This window comes from Suricata suricatta, chromosome 11 (assembly GCF_006229205.1).
Source record: "Suricata suricatta isolate VVHF042 chromosome 11, meerkat_22Aug2017_6uvM2_HiC, whole genome shotgun sequence".
Classification (NCBI taxonomy): domain Eukaryota; kingdom Metazoa; phylum Chordata; class Mammalia; order Carnivora; family Herpestidae; genus Suricata; species Suricata suricatta.
The window spans coordinates 90,799,078-90,808,481 of record NC_043710.1 but is presented as its reverse complement, the minus strand read 5'-3'; positions in this window follow the sequence as shown (position 1 = coordinate 90,808,481).

Genomic DNA, 9,404 nt, shown 5'->3' with positions numbered 1-9,404 from the left:
ATTCTTCCCTGCGCCCCCTACTTCTCAGCTAGAGCAGAGCATCTATCCGTCCTGGAATGTTTAGTGCGTACCCACGATAGACACAAAAGCAGAACCCCGGGCTCAGGATTCGGGGCAGCTTTTCCCCTGAGGACGTGCCTGGCACAAAGACAAGTTTGGGCAGGTCTGGTCCCTCAATCACCCAGCCCCATTCTCAACACAACTCTACCATAGAGGCGAAGAAACCAAAGCCCCTCCCTGAGTCTCCCTTGCTCTGGGGAAGTCCATGTGATACAGTTCTGGCCAATGTGTCCAGAGTAAGAGATGTCTGGGAAGGAGATTTTGGTAAGCATTTGCTTTACACTATGTGCAAGCCAGAAATGGATTTTGCCTGTAAAGAACATCCAGGTGTGGGGTTTTTTTGTCTTTATTTTATTTTGAGAGACAGAGACAGAGAGTGAGCAGGGGAGGGGCAGAGAGAGGGGGAGATACCAAATCTGAAGCAGGCTCCAGGCTCTGAGCTGTCAGCACAGAGCCCGATGCAGGGCTTGAACCCACGAACCATGAGATCATGACCTGAGCTAAAGTCAGACAATCAACTGAGCCATCCAGGTGCCCCAAGAACATCCAGGTTTAAGGGGGAGCGTATAATGTGTGTGTGTGTGTGTGTGTGTGTGTGTGTGTGTGTGTTTAAAGTAATCTCTACACCCAACATGGGTCTCGAACTTACAACCTGGAAATCAAGGGTGGCATGCTCTACTGACTGAGCCAGCCAGGTGCCCCTATATGTTCTTAAATAACCACAAACCCAAGATAAGCCTTTGGCCTAAGACAGGCATAGTGAAGTGCTGTAGAATTTAAAAGGAGGACACTATTTTTTTGTCCTGTGTAGCTATCAGGGACCGCTTCAGGGAGGAGGTAGCATTTGAGGTGGGTAGAACTTGAACAAGCAAGGTTGGGAGAATCAGACATGTTTCCCAGTGCAAGACTCACCAGACCCAAACTTCCCCACCATTCTGAGCCACATTATAGGGAATCTAATGGTTCTTGCCAGGTGGAAAAATCATAACTCTGGACATAATCAGAAATTACATCTTGGACTCACAGAGCACTTTCTTCAAAGTCCTTTAAAGATACAATCTAACTCATCCCTCTGTAGTAGGCAGGGGTGGATAAAGAATAAAGAAGGAAGCTCACAGACATGAAGGGAGGTCTCAAAATTCTAGAGCTATTTGGAAGGAGAGCCTGCTGATCCCCTGAGCTGTATCAGCCGTCATAGAACCCTCCACCTTCATCTTTATCCATGTAGAAGCACGTCCTCCCCTGTGTGTGCATTCACACACACCCTCTAGTTATGGGGGGTGTTGGGGAACTTGATCAAATATAAATCATTTAGTGAATTCCCTTGCATAGTGACGGTACATGAAATTCCTATAAGGAAGTTCTGTGCTTGGGGTTGGTTCATGATCTCTAAGAGCAAGTCATGGATGTGCCCAAGTCATTCAAGTGCTTTCCCTGGTGACCAGTGAATGCTTTGGTGAGATTCATGGCTGGGCTTAGGGCTGGCATGTCAAATAGACACTAGCATCCTTTGTTAACCCTTCTGAAAACACTAGCCAGGACAACCATGTGTCTAAAAATCTCCATCTACAAATTCAATAGGATGGCTTATGTAAAACAAACAAACAAACAAAACCCAGAAAGTAAGAAGTGCTGATGAGGATGTGGAGAGATTAAGAGCCTTGTGGGCTCTGGGTGGGAATGCAAAATGGCGCAGCTGCCGTGGAAAACAGTATGATGATTCCTCAAAGAATTAAACATAGAAGTTCCATCTGGCCCAGCGATTCCACGTCTGGATATATTCTCAAAAGAATTGAAGGCAGGGACCCAAAGAGGTACTTGGACACCCATGTTCATATCAGCGTCATTTATAAGAGCCAAAAGGCAGAAACAACCCAGACCCTCACTGACAGATGAGTATATAAACCAAATGTGGTGTGTACTTACAATGGAATATTATTCAGCCCTTAAAAGGGAGAGAACTCTGTCCCATGCTACAACATGAATGAACCTTCAGGACATTATGCTAAGCAACATAAGCCATGTCCAAAAGGACATGATTCCACTTATATGAAGGAATAGAGTGGTCAAATTCAGACCGAACGGAGAATGGGAATTTCCAGAGGGCTGGGGTCAGGAGGGAGTGGTGTTCAATGCGTACAGAATTTCAGATTTGCAAGATGAAAAGATTTCTGGAGATGGGTGGTGGTGATTGCCTAAAGATTTGCACATACTTAATGCCACTGAATTGTACACTTAAAAAATGGCTAAGATGATAAATTTAATGTTACATGCATTTTACCACAGTAAGAAAAATTATTCCTCAACAATATCAATTCCTTAAAAAAAAAATCTACTCCTAGGAGAGCCTGGGTGGCTCAGTCGATTAAGCGTCTGACTTTGGCTCAGGTCATGATCTCATGGCTCATGAGTTCGAGCCCTGCATCAGGCTCTGCACTGACATCTCAAAACCTGGAGCCTACTTTGGATTCTGTGTCTCCCTCTCTCTCTGCCCCTCCCCCACTCACACACACACACACACACACACACACACACACACACACACACTCTCTCTCTCTCTCTCTCTCTCTCTCTCTCTCTCTCTCTCTCTCTCTCCTTCAAAAACAAACACATAAATAAAATTTAAAAATCTACTCCTAAATGGTTCAGATCAGATGTGACCTAGTCAATCTCTTGAAGATTGTTAATAGAATTCAAATCACTAAATCTGAGTCAGATTCAACTCCCAATTCTACTGCTTGTTGGCTGTTTGATCTTGTTCTTACTGAGCCTCATTTTCCTGGTCTTTGGTCAAGTACAAGATCAATTTTGACTAGTTCACCAGGCAGACGTGAAGATCCAATGAGATAATTTATGCATGTAGTTAGCAAACTACAGAACACTAAGCAAACATGAGGGATATTTTCCAGAGAACAATGAGGTTTTCTCTGGGGCCTCCGGCAATATTTTCCAACTTTTCTTGCCAAAAAGTTCCTTCAATCACACCTAAATTCCTTCTAATCCAGCCTCGGCCAGCTTGGACATAACCTTTCCATTGGGACGTTTCCAAATTCCTGGTTTAGAGAGCCTCTCCATCTGGCAGACGTCAAAGAGGACGGCGGGAACCATTAACAGAACCATTTGGAACCAGTAACTTTTTGGGCCAAGGACAGAATTTTTCTCCAGGTCCGGTTTGGTTTGTAAATTCCTGGCTGTCATAGCAACCCCAAAAGCAAAGGACGACTGTTTAGCATCATCTTTGACTGCAGCCTGGGCTGGGAATGCACTCAGGTTGGCCCAAGTAAACAGTGTTCACTGGTAACCACCTCGTGCCCCTCTCTCCCGACCCAGGGGTGGGGGGGAGGCAGGGAGCTGGCGAGCTTCAAGCCCTCTGGCCGCACTGCTTGCCGCCTGGTGTCACTCAGCTCCCCATCTGCTGCTCACCTCCCAGCGGCTTGGCCAGATCTAGAGTGGGGAGGGGTTTCTGGAAGAGGCCCACTTGGGAGATGAAATAGACTCCACCATGGAAACCACAGGATCATGCGTGAAGATGTAGGATGACGCTTGGGGAGGACATGGACGATGGTGCCTCTGTGGTGCTTCAAGTGTCCCCATTAGCATCACAGTTGACCTCGGCTGACCCTACTCCAGCATTCACAACTCAGCCCATTGGTCTCTAGAGCTGACGTGGGAGACCTAAAAAGGTTGAAAATCTAAAAATAAAAAATGTAACCAACTCCACAATATGAAAACATGAAAACAACATTAATGTACTTCACTAAATCTACACAGCTGTTATTATGCCATTTCCTTTAATTGCTAGATTTACCACAAGACATTTTTACCAACCAGAGAACAATTCACAGGCTAGTTTTTCATCATTGTGCAGAATTCCCGAGTGGGTGCAATAATTGCCCAGAGATCATTGTTAGGCCGAACTAGAAAAGTAAAATTATAAAAAATATTGCAAGATTTTGGTAGTTAAAAAAGTTAGATTTCGGGGCACCTGGCTGGCTCAGTCGGTTGAGCATCTGACTTCGGCTTAGGTCATGATCTCACGGTTCATGAGTTCAAGCCCTGTGTCGGGCTCTGTGCTGACGGCTCAGACCCTGGAGTCTGCTTCAGATTCTGTGTCTCCCTCTCTCTCTGCCCTTCCCCACCCAAATTCTCTCTCTCAAAAATAAATAAACATTAAAAATTTTTTTTAAAAGTTAGATTTCAGGTATGTTTTCATATGCTTAATAGAAAGTGCTGTGAGGGGCACCTGGGTGGCTCAGTCAGTTAAGCGTCTGACTTTGGCTCAGGTCATGATCTCACAGTGCATGAGTTTGAGCCCCGGGTCAGGCTCTGTGCTGACAGCTCAGAGCCTGAACCTGCTTCAGATTCTGTGTCTCCCTCTCTCTCTGCCCCACCCCCGCCCCCACTCATGTTCTGTCTCTCTCTGTCTCAAAAATAACTGTTAAAAAGATTTTTAGAAAAAAAAAAAAAAAGAAAGTGGTGTGAGACCTCTAAGAGGCCTATGGAGGTCTTAAAATATTCCTGCTTATTTCTTATAAGTTGATTTTTTTCTTTCTCTCTCTTTTTCTTTCTTTTACTCTTTTTTCTTCCCTTCTTCCTCCTTCTCTCCTTCTCCTTTCCCCTTCTTTCTCTCCCTTTCCTTCCCTTCCCTTCCTTCCTCCCTCTCTTTCCTTCCTTCCTTCTTCTTTCTTCCTCTCTTCCTTTCTATCACAGGCCACAGTATTGTTGCTGCCTGATACAAAATCAGTATGAAATAGTACAGAAGATCTATGAACACAGACAGCTTGTGTTCTCACTGTAGGAACTGGGCACAGTGCTCTCTACCTGCTCGTCCACCACTATGTATCCACTTATAAATGAGTAACCATTGCTTCTAAGACTTCTTGTGACAATTAGATTAAAGCGTTTTTGTCAAATGCCACTTGTCATTAATACTGCTATAAACACCCACCCCATTTCACTAGTCATCACACAAACAGTAAAATGTCTTCTAGCCATTCAAATATTCCTTTTCTAAGATGTGCAGAATCCATGTCTATGTTTCTAGCTCTTTCTGTTTCTAGGCAAGGGCAGTATCCCGTCCAAAAGTCAATGTTGTTAAACCTATTTGATTATCATGTTTCTCCTCCCCACGGGTGACATTCAAAATTACTGTGCAGGTGTCAACTAATTCTGGAGACTTTCAGCAGAGTTCTCAGGGGTTTCTCAGAAAAGGATTCAGGGAAGTTGGGGAGCTCCAAGGGGCCTAGACAGTAGTTGCTGAAACTTATCAATATGAAACAATGCAAAAGATGCACTATCACAATAGAAATATTCAAATATTTAGTAATGAGTGTGCCAACGGCATATCAGCCTTCCTCACCCCCACCGTAATCCATTATTAATTTCTGCATTTATTCTGTCTGTCAACACTTAGTTTTTGACCTGGTTCTTATGAAAAGGATTAGGTTAGACACAATAGAGGATATTAAGAAGAATTAAGAAACATACCCTAAGGAAACAACTGGTCCAATAAGAGAGCTATGGCATATGATCAAGTAACGTCAGTAAGAACAGTGCATGAAAAATGTCATAAGAAAAATATATCTGACTTGGGGGTCAAGAGCATGAAGTCGCATCAGGCTAGAGTAATCATGGAAGACTTCATGGAGAAGGTAACTTCTGAGCTAGGGCCTTGAAGGATGGGTAACATTGCAATACATGAATAAGAAAGACATGGCCAGGGCAGAGAGGCTCAGAGGAGGTGGAATGGGAGAATTTTGAAGGGTTTACAAGTGGTGGCATTTAGGATGCATAAGAAACTTGTGGGTAGAGGTAGCCCAATGGGGTGGCATTGGGCCAAATCACTGGGAAAATGTCTAGGCTTTACTCAGTAGGCACAAAAAGCTGTTAGTTTTTGATCCAGGGAGTAACATAGTCTTTATGAAGTTTGGTCAGAACCTTTATACACCTTAAAGGAAGGCAGTGGGATTGGAAATGGCTGTAGAGAGTGGGTAGAGTGCGTTGGAACCAACTGGGGAAGGAAAGTTCACCTCAAGGCATTCCTTGTCCCAGGTGAGAGGTAAAGAGGGTTGAGCTGGGGCAGAGGCAGTATGTCTAAGGAAAACATTTCCAACCTAAAAAGAAAAAGTAGAGAGAGGATAGTGTGACACACCCCCATCGCTCCTCTGATCTCCTAGTTTGCAATCCAACAGCCCCTGATGATAAAAATAGTCTCCGAGGATGGAAAGGAGGGATCAAGGAAGAATAATCAGTTTACTCTAATTCCTCTTTGAGACACAAAGGCAGTCATAAACTTTGCTCTTTCAAATTATCACCAAGTCTCCGAGCAACATACACAGACGCTAACAAAAGGAAATCTACCAGAACCTCTTGTTAGATGAGTTAGAATCAGAAGGGCTGCATCTGAATTTACGAGCGTACATTCTGCATTCAGCAGCCTGGTCCTAATCATAAACAAATGATGATTCTGTTCTGCAGGGCGAGGCTCTGGAGAGCAGAAATATGTGCATGGTTCAGGGGCTCAGTGCAGTAGGCAGGAGCTGTGAGCCTGGGTGGTCTCCAACTGGAAAATTGAAACAAATTTTTTAATGTTTTATTTATTTTTGAGAGAGAGACTGCAAGCAGGGGAAGGCAGAGAGAGAGGGGGATAGAGGATCTGAAGCAGATTCCATGCTGACAGCAGTGAGCCCAATGTGGGGTTTGAACTCATGAACCATGAGATCGTGACCTGAGCCAGAGTCGGATGCTTGGCCAACCGAGCCAGCCAGGTGCCCCACCAACTGTAAGATACTTCCCTCTCATGGAAATCTCTCTGTTCTAGGTCCCCTGCACACCCCTCCCCTCCCCTGCTCCCTCTATAGCTCCACTTCCAGACCCAATTATGGAGGAGAAAAACTAAACAGAGCAAAAGGATTTGGGGAAAACTCAAGTATTCAAAAGTCCTCTTAACCTCATTAGTCTTCTGGAGATCAGGAATGGGTAAGGCTGAAGACTCATGGGTGGTGGGAGTATATGCAAAGAAAAAGGGCTGCGGAGAAGGCTGGACATAATCATGGCTCCAGAGTGAAACTGCCAAAGAAGGCATATCTTCTTTTGGACCCCCTTCAAGGAGTTCTTGTCCCTGCGGTGCCGAAAGGGCCCCAGTCAAGTGTGGAAGCTTCTGGGCAGTAACTTTATCATCAAGATGTCATGAACAATATTATAGTAAGCTGCTAATACTATGGTGCCTTTTATTCATTTATTTTAAATGAATAAATATTTATTTATTTATTTTGAGAGAGAAGGGGAGAGTGTGCACGCACACGGGAGGGAGTACAGAGAGAGGGAGAGAGAAAATCTCAAGCAGGATCCACCCAGCACGGAGCCTGACACGTGGGGCTCCATCTCCTCACCGTGAGATCACGACCTGAGCCCGAATCAAGACTCAGACACCTAACTGACTGAGCCACCCAGGCGCCCCTAGAGTGCCTTTTAGACTGAGGTACGTAAGCCTCTTGGGTTATGGGAGCCACAGAATAAATATGGGACATCTTGAGGGAATTCAAATTTACCAAAGATTTTTTTGGGGGGGACTATTATTTTTTCACATTAAAATAATCTTGGGTATCTGATGGACTAGCATGTACAGTTCCATGACTTTATTAAGATATACACAGAATTAAAGTGTCCCCTCCAAATGGATGAATGAATGAAGTGTCCCAATTATAGCAGTCTTTTTGGAGAGTTATTTTCTTTCATCTGCTTTCAGAAGTATTTTGGGAAAACTGCAGCAAGCACTGGCCTGATATTTCACGGGACAGGTGAGTTACCGTGATTTTTCAGGTGTCTGTCCATCTGACTTGTCAGCTCACATTCCCCACCAGCCTGTGAAGTCGGCAGTGTCGGTCTCCAGGGATGTGCTCACCCTTTTATCTCCGAGCCTTTGTTCAAACTGTCACTCACATCTGGACAACCTCCCACTTCCTGACAGCCACATCCCATTCTCTTCCTCTCCTCCTAAGGCAATCCAAGGTCATTTCATCCAGGACGCTTCCTCTAAGTTAAGAGAATTGACTCTCAAAAGAGAATCTGTTAGGGAAATGAATAAATCATGGGGACCTAAGGTTCAGCATGGGGAATACAGTCAACAGTGTCTTGAAGGCGTTACACGGTGATGGGCAGTATCTACAATTGCAGTGAGCATAACATGCAGACTTGGTGAATCGCTGCATTGTACACTTGACGCTAATGTAACATTGCGCATTGACTATACTTCAATCATCCAATCAATCAAAATTAAAAAAAAAAGAAAATGAGAAAGAGAGAAGCTGAAGGAAGTGCCAGGCTGAAGTGCCAAAAACTCTATTCTGATACTAAATATTTGCATCATTTTGAATAGGATTTTGCAGCGTATCCAACTGTCAGATGCATGTCTTATTTAGAAATCATTACGGGGTACCTTGCTGGCTTAGACAGTTAAGCGTCAGACTTTTGCTCTCAGCTCAGGTCTCGATCTCAGGGTCATGAGTTCAAGCCCCACGTTGGGCTCCGCTGGGCATGGAGGCTGCTTAACAACAACAACAAAAGGAAATCATTACAACCCTAAGAAGTATGTAGGTCAGGGCTTTTTTGATTAATAATTTTTAATACTGATTACATATTACAATAATATTTTGAATCTATCGGGTTAAATAAAATATATTATCTTGAGGGGCACCTGGGTAGCTCAGTTGGTTAAGCATCTGGCTTCAGATCAGGTCATGGTCTCATGGTTCGTGGGTACAAGCCCCACATCAAGCTCTGTGCTGACAACTCAGAGCCTGGAGCCTGCTTTCAATTCTATGTCTCCCTCTCTCTCTCTCTGACCCTCCCCTGCTTGTGCTGTCTCTCTCTGTCTCTCAAAAATAAATTAAAAAAAAACAAACGAAAAAAAGTAGTACTTTGAATCTATTGGGTTAAATAAAATATATTATCTTGGGGGCACCTGGGTGGCTCAGTCAGTTAAGCATTGGACTTTGGCTCAGGTCATGATCTCACAATTCGTGAGTTTGAGCCCCATATCAGGCTCTGTACTGACAGCTCAGTCTGGAGCCTGCTTCGGATTCGGGGTCTCCCTCTCTCTCTGACCCTTCTCTGCTCTCTCTTGTTCACTCTTCTCTCAAAAATTAAATAAACATTAAAAACTTTTTAATAAAAATCTATTTTTTTATTTTATTTTTTGAAAGAGAGAGGGTACAAGTGAGTAAGGGGCGGAAGGAGAGAGAGAGAAGTGGGGCTCACCCAGACCAGGGCTCATGCTCACCCAATGTGGACTCCAACTAACAAACCATGAGATCATGACCCGAGCCAAAGTCAGATGGTTAACG